Source organism: Talpa occidentalis, unplaced genomic scaffold, assembly GCF_014898055.3.
Source record: "Talpa occidentalis isolate TD23 unplaced genomic scaffold, MPIMG_talOcc4v2.1 talOcc4.3, whole genome shotgun sequence".
NCBI classification, from domain to species: domain Eukaryota; kingdom Metazoa; phylum Chordata; class Mammalia; order Eulipotyphla; family Talpidae; genus Talpa; species Talpa occidentalis.
In genome coordinates, this window is record NW_023603184.1 from 136,877,537 (window position 1) to 136,890,311 (window position 12,775).

The window sequence follows — 12,775 nt, forward strand, 5'->3', positions numbered from 1 at the left end:
TCACGGCCTAGGGCAGTGAGGTGATTCCCCAGGATCACAGAACTACCAGGTTAAGGACAACTAGAATGGAGGCCTTCAGGCACCTAGGTACATGTTCTTTATACGCTGCAATGCTCTTTTTTTTTTTTTTTTTTTTTTGTGGGACCCTTGCCTGCGGCCGGGGAACGAACCAGCGCTGCAGAGGCTGCGGGCAGCCTGGCAGCCCAGCACTCAACTGCTGCGCCACCAGGGGAGGCCCTGCAATGCTCTTTATGCCTCTTTTGCCAACAAATGCCCTTCTGGCCCAGTGTTCCCCACGGAGGAGGCAGAGCTGAGGGCTTGGGAAGAGATAAGAAGGAGGCCCTGGGACACCCTTTGGACCCTGGAAGGGACCAGCCCAGACAAAGTCTGAGCCCTTGACAGGGCCACCACCTCCCCCAAGGGATAGACTTTTGGAGTCCCCAGGGAAGAAGCACCCCCAAATCCAGGTCAACAGACCTCCTCAGAGCCTCTGCTGAGAAAGAGAACTGCTTTCACTTTTTAGGGCACCCTGCACCATTCAGGGATCAGATAAAGAATTGTCTTATCTCTTTTCTCAGGGATGATTCAGAGAGGGGAAGGGGATACATGGGTGTGGAGGAAGGATAGAATAACAGGCTAGGTCTCTAAATAGGTTATTTTCCATCTTCCTAGAGTAAATGGACCCAAACCAGAGCAGGAATGTGTTAGGTCAGGAATAAAAAAGACCTTCTTGGCAGTGAGGGTGTGACACCAGAAACCAGGCCATCAGCAGCGGATGGAGAAGGCCCTACATCAGGGGTGGGGTGCCCCAAGAGCTGCGAGGACTAAAAGCTAAGCGTTGTGAGTCTAGGGAACAGAAATACAAACTGTCTTTGGAAATGTTTCAGGCTTATGTTAGGGCAGAAAAATAATCCTAAATAGTTAAAATGTGTGAAATCTCCTGAATAGACTTTTAAAACAGAAAGGAAAATTGAGTTCTCTATACCTAGGCAAGAGGGTCCTTCTCCCTAGACCTCTCTACCGGTCCTCTCCAAAGATTCCCCCCCCTTTTTTTTTTAAAGATTATTTATGCATACAAGAGCTGGGGTACAGGCCAGAAATGCAGGGGGGTGAGTGAAAGGATTCATCAGAGACAGAGTGGGGAACAGAACAGGCAGATGGACCAAAATACACTGAGGGGAGCAGCGGGTGAAACAGGAGAGGTCTGCCTCGCCATGTGGGCAGCTCCCTGGCCGGCCGGGGATCGAACTCTTGCTGCAGAGGCTGCGGATTGCTTCACAGTGCGTAGCTCAACCCCTTGCGCCACCAGGGAGGCCCCAAAGACCCCTTTTTAACCAAGAGAATGGCTTCCTCTCAGCAGGGAAAGGCATGGGCAAGGGCCTTTGAGGGAGGGCTCTGTCATTATCACCGGCACCCTGGGCCTGTCAGACTGCCACCATCGGGTGTGTACACAGGTGAACAGGCTCAACACCACCCGAGAGACACTGGCAGGAAAGGCCCTGTGAGTGGAAGCCCCAGCTGGGCCACCAATGATGTCACCATGACTGGTCCTGTTGCCTCTTTAGGGGGCAACTCCGTGTAATAGGTGGAGTGGGCCAGATGTCTGAGTTCACTTCTAGCTCAGACTGAGGAGCCAGACTCACCAGGCCTGGTCTTTGCAGGCCAGCTGCCTCTCCCTCATTCCTCTGAGCCAAGCAGGGCAAACAGGTCTCTTCCCCAGACCCAGGGGGCTGCCACCACAGGGGGCGGGGTGGATGAGGGAAAACAAGGTAAGCCTTGAATAGGCCATGAGGACAACAGGGTTCCGGTCCAGTGCAGTGACTGCTGACTCACAGGCTCCTGGGCCCCTCCCTCTGACTTTTCTGGTTTCAGAGGAATTCACCAGTAGACCTGCCTGCTGGCACCCAGCAGGTCATAGCCCTGTTCCCTGGGGACTCAGCTACCAGTCCTTGCTCACCAGAGATCGGAACTGACTACCTGCCACACGTCACTGTGCCTCAGCCTTTCCATGTGGAAAATGGGCTTACCACCGTAAGAGTACCGCCAGATTTACAGACTGTAAAACGTCAATGAGAAAATGCACACAGAATGCTTGGAATGGTGCCTGGTATCTGGCAGACAGGAAATGTTGCCTGTTTTTAGTAAATATTCCATTAACTTCTCACAATAGCCAGCAGGGTGGAGAAGGTCCTTACCCCTATTTACAAATGTAGTAGAAGCTTATGAAAATTAGTCACTGAGCTAGGGTACCAGGAAGTCAAGACCAAGTGCAGAGCCCATCCTTCCTCCCTCCTAAGCCCATATCCGGACATACTAACTTCTCACCACTGCTCGGGGCTTCCTGTCTAAGACCCTCTCCTGACCACAGAAGGCTGGTACAGCCAGTGGTCGCCAGCACCCGCCAGGATGCTTCAGTTCCCAACTTGGCACAAAAGGATCATAAACACCAGCACTGAAGGGAAACTCGGGTGGTGTGGCAGGCCACCCCCTTGCTCTACCAGCTGACAGTCAGTGCAGGGAGGTGGAGTGACCTGTCCTGGTCATAAAGCCGGGCCTGGGGCTCCAGGACATCCCAGCTCTCTGGTGTAGAGGCCTGGGCACAGGGGAAAGGGAGCGATCTGGCCCAGCAGGGATGTGGCTAAGCTCAGCCACACTCACTTCTGAGCAGTGGTAGACAGCAGGAGCCTCGGCCTGGGGCTGCTGGCCTTGGCAACTTCTGAGCCTGTTCCCTGGCTGCTGCCCAGCCTACATGCGGGTCCTGGCCATTTGCACTCTATCCAGGCCTCAGCCAGGCATGAGGTTTTGGGCTGGCATCTGCCTCGGGAGCAGGAAAAGGAGCAAGTGGTCAATGTTTACATTCGTAACTCTGGCAAATGGTAGAAGCCTGAGAAGAATGTAGAGTAGAAGGAGAAGGGGAGAGAGAGAGAGAAGATCCAGAGACAGAATGAGGCTAATTGATGCCCAAAGACTAGAAGCCAGGAACCAGGTCACCTGGGCTCTGCTGGTAACTTGTTCGAGGGCTCACAGCCTCCAGAGACTAGAAGAATCTCTCAAGTTCCCCTTTGGAAGCCTGGATTTTCCTAACACATAGTAGGCGTTCAGCTTGGACTTGAACACACTCCAGCCACAGGGAGCAAGGCTGTTCTGCTTGCACACCTGTTATCCAGTCCAACTTGGCCACATCCTTGCCCAGTGAGGGACTAAGCTTGCTCCCCTTTCTCATGATACCAATGCCCCATCAGGAAGGAGCCAGAACCCCTTCTTTCTCCTGCAGGACCCCAGGCCCAGTGATCACAGCAGCAGAAGTGGGTAGACTCAAACCAGGACTTGATGGCTATGAAGGTTTTCAGACACAGCCTCAGAGAAGCATCTCCTTTCCCTGGAGCTGGCTCTGAGTGGCCACCCCTACCCCCCCAACCCCCAGCTCACTGACTTCCAACTAGGCTCTTGCTCCCCTGGGGGGTGTCTGAAGGGTTAAGGCTCTGGAATTTCCAAGAGAACTGAGCTACTGGGGTTACAGCAAGAGGGTGCTGTTGGAGACAGGGCAGAAAGGAGCAGCTGACTGGTCCAGGCAGCCTGCCCTCTTCCCTGCCAGGAACTGATGCCCAGAGCCAGAATGGAAAGAATAGCTCAGAGCTGCTTCTCAGGAAACCCCGCCCACAGGCGCAGGAGTGCTGGGCAGAGGTCTCCTCTGGCGCTCCTTCCCTCCCTTTTCCTTTACCTACCCCAACTTCCCAGCTCTGCCCCAGGGCCACCCCAAGAAAACACTTCACCCTCCTGCCCCAGCATCTAGCCAGCAGGGCAGAGTAAAAAGATACACCCAGGGGTGTCAGGGCAAATCACCAGGCTTGATGCACATGGGCCAAGGGACCCAGAATCAACTTGTCCATCTGTCAGCCTGGCCTGAGATTAAGAGATGACACTGAGAAGGTCTAAAAACCCAAATGTCACAGTAGGAAGGAACTTTCAAAATCATCTGGTCACTTCACAGACAAGGAAACCCCAGCACCAAGAACGTTCCTGCCCCAGCCCACACCAAGCCCTCGGGGTCATGGGTTAGAAACGTCACTTCCAGCCCTGCCCACTGTCTGTCGGAGTAGAGGTCAGCACACATGTAGGCACTGAGGAGGCAGGAAGACAGAAGACATCATCTAATCCCCAGTGTCCTCCTGCTCAGAAAGAGATAAGACCTCCAACCAAGACTTCCCTCCCAGGCCCCAGGCTCCAGCCAGGGCAGCCTGTGTCAGAGGCTGAGAGGTGTGCTGCAGTTTCCTGGGCTGGCCCAGCTCCCCCATCATCCTCCTCTGAGAGCGAAACTGTCTCCTCAGTGCAGCTAATCTCAAGACCCCAGCGCAGTCAGTGGTCCACCGGCCTGGAGGGAGAGAAGCCAGGAATTGGGCTCCTATCTACCTCCTCTGCCTCTTCTTCGGCTGAACCTCAAGATTAGGAGGCAGGAGAGATAGAGCATTAACAGCCCATAAGGGAGAAGCAGTTCACACCCTTTCCTGGGGTGGGCAGGAAAGGAAAAGGACCACCTACATCAGTCAGTGCTGTGTACTTAGCCCCTCTGATCCTCACAAAGAGCTAGGAGGTGTGTGTTTATCTCCTGCCTACAGAGGGAAAACTGGCTGTCAGAGGCAAACAGAAGTAAGGTCCCGAGCAGGCAAAGGCAGAGAAAAGTCTGAACCCAGACCTGATGTCTAACTTTAAAGTTTGTGCCCTGTGCTGTTATAGCAGGCAGCAGAGGCCCCTGAGGCACACCCCCCCCCCCCCCCCCCGCCCCGCAAATCTGTCACCTATCTGAACAGACCATCACCTGGGGCAGCTTAGGCCATAAAGACCTTTGTTGTTGTTACCAATTCCTTTTCCCTGGATGAGAGTCATCTAAACCCAGCCCTGGCGAGGACGCAGGGAGCTGAGCTCTTGTCCTGGCTCTGGCCCTGACTTTACTGTGTGAGTCAGAGGTATCCTAAACCCAGCCATCGACTTCCACTCCTATTCCACCAGTCTCTGATTCTGAATGAACAGCCAAACCGGAAGACTTCAGGGCAGGATGACCCGCCTCCTAAAGAATTTCTGGGTACTACCTGTTGTGAAACAGTAGTGGCCTGAGGACAGGGCAGGGGCAGAAGCTCACGGCAGGGTCTACGGAGGTGGCCACAGCTCCCTGTCCTCCCAAACTGCCAGTATCTCATCCCCCCAGAGTTGGCAGAGAAACACCACCTGGTAGCCAAGAATGAGTACAAGGCAGGAAAGTCGAGAGACCCTGGTTCAGATTCTACTTCTGCCACTGTCTAGTTGTGAGAATGCAGGCAAATGACTTCCCTGGCCTCCTTTGCCACATGGGAGAGAGGAGGGACTAGCTGCCGGAACCAGCAAGTAGAAAGCTGGAGTCAACTGGCCAGGCATTTCCCAGACTCTAAGGAACTTGGCCTCGGAGCACCTATGAAAACAGATTGAGCCTGAGAAACAATCAGCTCCCCTTTTGGAAATTCACAAGGCACGGTGAACTTCAGTCTCCGAGAGGGTCTGTAGTGAGCAAACCTCTTCCATTTTGTTTAATCTAGTGTTCCTTAAAATTCCTTAAACCTGAATCATTTTTAGCAGGCCATACCTAGTCAATATCCTGTGGGATGCTGCTCCAGCAGCACCTTTGTTTTACAGAGAGACCTGACCCTGTAAAGGATCCTTGTCCTAACTCCTCATATCAGAAAAGCCCTCACCCTGCCCGTCAGAGCAGTCGTGTAAAGTACCAGGCATGCCCATTCACCTCGGACTCAGCTCCATGCCAGGATTCTCTAAAGGATCTTTTCCCTTCTGCCCCCATTCCTAGACAACTGCTACTATAATCTCCACGGTGGAATTTGCTGCCAAGGGCTAGGGGACATCATCTAGCATAGAACCAGGAGGCTGGCATCCCCTAGCATCACCGCCATGTAACGGGAAGCAGTATATAAAGCATTAGATACAAACATAAGGACTCATTCCTCCCTGGTTCCAGTACTGTGGCGGGGTGGACTTCTGGATAGCCTTTCTACCAGGTTTAGACCCAGAATCCGGGAATCTTAGGGCTGGAAGGTTTTGTCAAGGCCACCCCCTTCACAGTGTTCCCAACAGAATGTTTCAGATAGCCCGCATCAGGGTTAGCCATCTTGTTAGCAGAGAGGCCTTATTCCCAGAGAGGGAATTCCCAGAGCTTCCCTTCTCTGGGGCTTCTGCTCCTTCCAACGGGACCAGGTTGAGAAGTTTGGGGTACAGAAGAGCTCTGAAGTGGCCAGCTTCTAGCTGAGGCCCCTGTTCCCAGGGGAGGAGGCTGAGCTGAGGTGACTATTACCCCAGCTCATGACACGCATGTCTCCCCACGCGTAAGGTGTAACCAGTCATTACCTCTCTACCATGCCCATTTTTACAAGTGAAGCCCTGAGGTCACAGCACTAGAAGACAGAGAAGTCAGGGCTCGAGACTGTGGTCCCATCACTACTTTGTACACTACGAACTGGGACTGCTTGGGTTCTCAGGACCAGAGAGGCAGGGAAAGCCGGCAGGTGAGGAGGAAATATGGCTGCTCCCTTACCCCCAGACAAAGCAGTCCAAGGAAGCAGCTGGCTCCCCCGGCCACCGCTGGCCAGGCCAGAGGCGCCAGCTTTGAAACCAAAGCTCAGCAATGAATATTTCAGAGCCCCAGAGAACTGGATACCTGGGGGACCTTCCATGACATCTCGTTCTGACCCTGGCTCCCAGGCCTACCCCCACTTATCCCATGTCCAGGATCCTCAAGTAGAACACCCCCCAACACACACACACACACAACACACACCCCGCCACATGGAGGACAAGAGCTGACGCAGGGCCCACAAGATCAGGGCCCAGGCCACCAAGGGCCTTCCTAGAATTTCCCCGCGCTGTGCCCTGGCTCCACCCCAGTCCCCGCTCGCGAGCCCTTTCTCCGTTCTCCTGCTTGGCTTTTACGCTAACCCAAAGGGGCCGCGAGGACAGCTTCGCTGTGGCTTTCCGGACCCAGCCACGGGCGGTGGCTAGAAGCGGGGCAGGGTGAGGGCAAAGTGGCGGCGCTCGCCGCGCCAAGGACAGGGCGGGCTCTCCCCGGCCCTCCCCAGGCCTCGGCGGGGGCTCCCCTCCCCCCGGCCATTCACCTGTCCACCCAGGGGCTCGGGCTCCGGCGGCCGGGCCTCCCCCCCCCACAGCCCCCCTCGCCTGGACACGCCCTGCGGCCGCCTCGCCGGGCAGACGGCGGCCTGAACCCCCGGCCCGCGCGGGCTCCGGGCAGGGCTGGCGCCGCCCGCCGCGGGGAAGCGCTGGGGGGCGGGCGGGACCCCGCCGGGGCGCAGCGCCCGCTCCAGCCGCGGCTCCGGGTCCGGCGCCTCGCCCGCCGCGCGCTCCAAAAGTTTGGGGTCCCGGTGCCGCGCCGCCCGGCCCCGGCGGCGGTGCCCACCTCCCACCGCCCCCCGCCCCGCGCCCCGGCCCTCGACTTGCCTGGCCGCTCCGCTGGCGCGTTTCCGACCGCGGGCAGAGCGCGCCTCGACCGCCGCCGGCCTGGTCTGGCGCGCCCCGCGCCCCCGCCCCGCGTCCGGCCGTGGGGCGGGCCTCGGGGCGCCGCCAGGGGGCGCTGGGGCTCGACCCGCCCGCCCGCCCCCGCCGCCCGCGCCCGCCGCGCCCGGACGGCGGCTTACGGGGTGTTTCAAGTTTAAGGGAGTCGGTGATCGTTGATGGAAACTGAAAACTCTGAAAAACAGGAAGAAAATCACTTGTTTCCACCCCCCAGACCGCCAGCAGGAAGCGCTTGCTTCTGGGGCCGCTTTGCTTCTGCATCTACGCACTTCAGTTGTTTTCTTCGGAGGCAGGGGAGGGGGGGTGGGGGGGAAGGGGGGTCATATGTTTTGATAAGTTTTATTTATGACTTTTCTTTACTTTTTATCATAAAACATTTTTCTATCAGCAAATATTCTTCAAAAGTATATTTTTAATAACGCAAAGTATGCAAAGTATTCCATGGCCTAGCCTGCTGACTTACTAAATTAACTTCCCACTGAAGCACAATGTCATTGTTTCCCTTTTTTAAAAAAAGATTTGTATGTTTATGCATATAAGAACTGGGCTACAGGCCAGAGGTGGGGGGTGGGGGTGAGAGGATGCACCAGAAACAGAGTGGGGAGCAGAACAGGCGGACTGACTGAAAACACTGCTGAGGGCAGCAGCAAGTGAGACAGGAGAGGCCTGCTGTGCCATGTGGGTCAGCGCCCCTGCCGGCCAGGGATCGAACTCTGCAGAGGCTGTGGATAGCTTCATAGTGCTGTGCTTAACCCCTTTGTGCCACCAGGGAGGCCCTCCCTTTTTTTAACCACTAGCCCTAACCCATGGTGAGCATCCTTGACAGTTCTATGCTTCTAAGCCAAATGCACTTTTCAGTGCATTTTCAAACTTAGAGAGGCAACTAGATTCTCTGTCCCTGGAAACTAAAATATCTCCTTCTAGAAATTACATCAACCAGGAAAACAAGTGTGAGGGTCAAAGGCCTGGCCTGGGGTGGAGATGACTTTTGCTTCACAGGTGGAGCTGGGGCCTTTGCACCCATTTTCAACCCTTAGCCAGTGAGGGCGGAGGCACTACCAGCTCCTTTTACAGTGGAGGAAATGGATTCTGGGAAGTTTTGAACAACCCTCCCCACCCCACCCCCTACACATACCTTGTGTGGTTCCAAAGTCCTTGTTTTGTCTGTTAAGCCAAGGGTAAAGATACTGAATGACTTTATTGAAGGTGCTTATCATGCTAATAGCCACAAATCAACACTATCACTCAATGTCTTTCAAGCTTGTAGGTACTTTTCTTGTTTGGATGGAGAGGGCAGCAAGTCACTGCATTTAGAAGTGGCCTCAGATAGACAACTGAGCCAACCTGAGCCTCTCCTGACTTCAAACCACTTCCTAAGCACTTTTCCTTACATTATTATCCCCCAAAGCCAGTCCAGAGCAAGACAGGAAGGAGGGGTTGCCCCAGGACTTCTGTGGAAACTTGCTTGCTAAGCCTAAGTGCAAGTGGTATGCTCCAGTAAACATACTAATCAAAGTTACCACTTTGATGTATATTTTAGCCCAATTAAAATAGAAATATTTTAAAAAATACCTTCCCCCACGCATGCTCTGTTTGTTTGTGCAGCTACATGTGACGTAAATGGAGTTAACCCTTCAATGGAGGCTCATTTCCTAATAGCCCACAGACCTCCTGAGAAGGCCTCTGCCAGAAGGTGAGCTCACCAAGCAAACACAGCTCTGTTCAATTTCTAGCTCCCCCTTGCTGGCAGAATAGCCCTAGGTGACAGCATAGGCCTGTAGAATCTCATGTCCCTTCTGCTCTATGTACTTGGACTGCTCTATGTACTTCTCCAGAAAGTACCCTATTTCTAGAACTGCCAAAAGTCTGCAAGGAGATTAGTTTTCCAGCCAGTAATCACCAGGGCCTCACATTGTTACAGAGCAGCCTTTCCCAATGTCCTGATGGCTTTGGTCTGGAGTGGGGGTGGAGTCCACAAAGCCTGTATGGAATTAGCTTAGGACATCCTTTTCCCCTAACAACATCTGCCCCAGCCACTGTGGAGTGTGGAGACACTCCCCACACCAACAAGCCCCACACCAGCCTTGCTACAGCCCTTTATCCTGAACCCATTTTCTGATCATAGAATCAGATAATATTCCTCCAAGAACATCTGAAGCACCTGGCCCGAGCAACAGTCAAACAGGCATTCAATAAATGAAGTCTTCCCTGGGCCCCTTCTTAGTCCTGGGCAAAGGGATGAGGGACGTAAGACCCTTAGCTGGTCATCAAGCCCCTCTATTTGCCAAGCAGACAAGATTTCCTGGCTCTGGAGATGACAGAGCTGAAGCACACTGCCTTTATGCAAGAAGTTCTCAGTCTGAGGGAGATGGTAAGACTAGATCATCACAATTTTGTTTGACAAGCGCTGGAACGAATTGTTCAGTGACTTCCGTGGGAATCCAGAGAAAGGAGCTGGAGCCCAGCATGAGGGGTGAAGTCGGGAAGGATCCTCGCAGGAGAGTGTTGGGGGCTAGGAGTCAACCTAGCCAGTGGAGGGACAGGAGGAAGGTTTGTTGTAGAGCAGCCCCGATACAAAACGGGGTGCCTGACTGTGGGTCCTCACCCGCGCGCTTAAAAGGACTTATCAATGCTCTACTGCAGGCACACGCGAAAGGCTAATGAAAGGTTTATTTACAAGGGAAGGGGAAATGAGGAAATGTACAGCTCAGGGAGAAAAGTGGGAGACAAAGCTTTAAATGAGTCCTACCCGATCCGCCGATCAGGAATCCCAAAATGGCACTCTGAGAGCTGGCCGCCAGCCAGGAGCGCTAAAGCCAGGAGGCAAGAGATAGCGAGCCCCCCAAGGCCCACGCGTTTGGTTTTTATATCCAACCTGGCTGCCCAACTCCACCCTCAGGTCCCAGCCACCTTCCCCTTGGTGGTGATGGGATTTGTCTTTCCCAATGTCTTGATGGCTTTAGTCTGGAGTGGGGGTGGAATCCACAAAGCCTGTATGGGATTAGCTCAGGACATCATTTCCCCCTAACAGGTTCTCCAGGTAAAGGAAAGTGAGCCTGAAGCAAGGGCCTTAGGGCCCTTTGTCCCAGAATCCTAGGAGGGTGGAGGGTGGGAGTGGTTAAGAATTAGGAGCCAGGAATGGAGGTTTTGCCTCTGGAGGCCAGTGGGAGATCCTCTAGAGGGAAGTAGGAGAGTAGGGCAGGCTTGGTGGTGCCCCTGGGGTAGGACTGCCAACTTCAGCAAATAAAGATGCAGGAAAGATCACTTAAATTTGAACTTCAGACAAACAATGAATATCTTCTTGCATTCCCATCATCCCATACAATATTTGGGAATACTTTTTTTTTTAAGATTTATTTATTTATGCATATAAGAACTGGGGTACAGACCAGAGGTGCGGGGGTGGGGGGTGAGAGGATTCACCAGAGACAGAGTGGGGAGCAGAGCAGGCAGATCTATTAAAATACACTGCTGAGGGGAGCAGCAGGTGAGACAGGAGAGGTCTGCTTAGCCATGTGGGTAGCTCCCTGGCCAGCTGGAATTGAACTCATGCTGCAGAAGCTGCAGACAACTTCACAGTGTTGTGCTTAACCCCTAGCGCCACCAGGGAGGCCCTATTTGGGAATACTTACACTAAAAATGTGTTAATTTTCTGAAGTTCTAATTTAGCAGTCATTGTATTTTTCTGGCCACCCTGTCCTGAGAGGAAAGTCGAGTTAGAGGCATCAGGAAGTGGGTGGAGGAATGAAAGGAATCAGGCTGATGTTTATTTTAGAGAGAGCAACCAAAACTGAGTGATTGATGAGAGGGAGATTGGAAGGCATTGGCCCCTGGAGCAGGCCCCAGGTGGAGCCAGGGGAAAGTGAGCAGTGGCTCCACAGAACTTTCTCTGCTGCCAAGCCTCCTGCCAGGCCATGCCAGGGCTCCACCAATCTGCCCTACAAATGCCTCCTGCAGTGTTCTTGATTACTTAGTTATGTTTCACTCCACCCAAGAAAGTTCCTTTTATTTATCTCTAACCTACTCAAAGAAGTTTCCCATCTCCCCTCTTCCCCCTGCAGACTTTGTATTTACTGAATTGAAGCTTTTAACCCAGCCTGGGGTAAATATGTCTGTTCCTCCCCCACTGGAGATAAGGACAAAGTCTCATTCATCCCCAGACCTCAACACAGCTCTGCCCCATTATCCGTTGAACTGAAAGAACGCTGGCCCTCTAAGTTCTCTGGCATGAGTGACAGATGTATGGGGGAGAGGGAGGCCTTAAAGCTCTTTCTGCTAAAAATTATCTTATTAGGGCCTCCCTGGTGACACAAAGGGTTAAGCACAGCACTCTGAAGCTATCCACAGCCTCTGCAGCATGAGATCAATCCCCACTCCCAGCCAAGGAACTACCCACATGGCATAGCAGACCTCTCCTGTCTCGCCCGCTGCTCCCCTCAGCAGTGTATTTCAGTCAGTCTGCCTGTTCTGCTCCCCACTCTGTCTCTGGTGAATCCTCTCGTAGAGCAACCCCGATACAAAACGGGGTGCCTGACTGTGGGTCCTCACCCGCGCACTTAAAAGGACTTATCAATGCTCTACTGCAGGCACACGTGAAAGGTTAATAAAAGGTTTATTTACAAGGGAAGGGGAAATGAGGAAATGTACAGCTCAGGGAGAAAAGTGGGAGACAAAGTTTTAAATGAGTCCTACCCAATCCGCCGACCAGGAATCCCAAAATGGCGCTCTCAGAGTTGGCCGCCAGCCAGGAGCCGTGAAGCCAGGAGGCGAGCGATCGCAAGCCAGAGAGAGCCCAAGGCCCATGTGTTTGGTTTTTATATCCAACCTGGCTACCCAGGCTACTCCACCTGGCTACTCCACCCTCAGGTCCCTGCCACCCTCCCTTGGTGGTGATGGGATTTGTCTTTCCCAATGTCCTGATGGCTTTAGTCTGGAGTGGGGGTAGAATCCACAAAGCCTGTATGGGATTAACTCAGGACATCATTTCCCCCTAACAATTCCAGTCATTTCCCCCTAACACTCTCACCCCCCACCCCTGGCACCTCTGGCCCATACCTTCACCCCCCGGCACCTCTGGCCTATACCGCAGTTCTTGTATGAATAAATGAATTTTTTTTTAATTACCTTATTATTCATAAACATTATTTACTACCTTGCCAAAGAAATAGGTAGTGGAAAGAATGGTGGATTCAGAGGCCCCAGGAGGGAG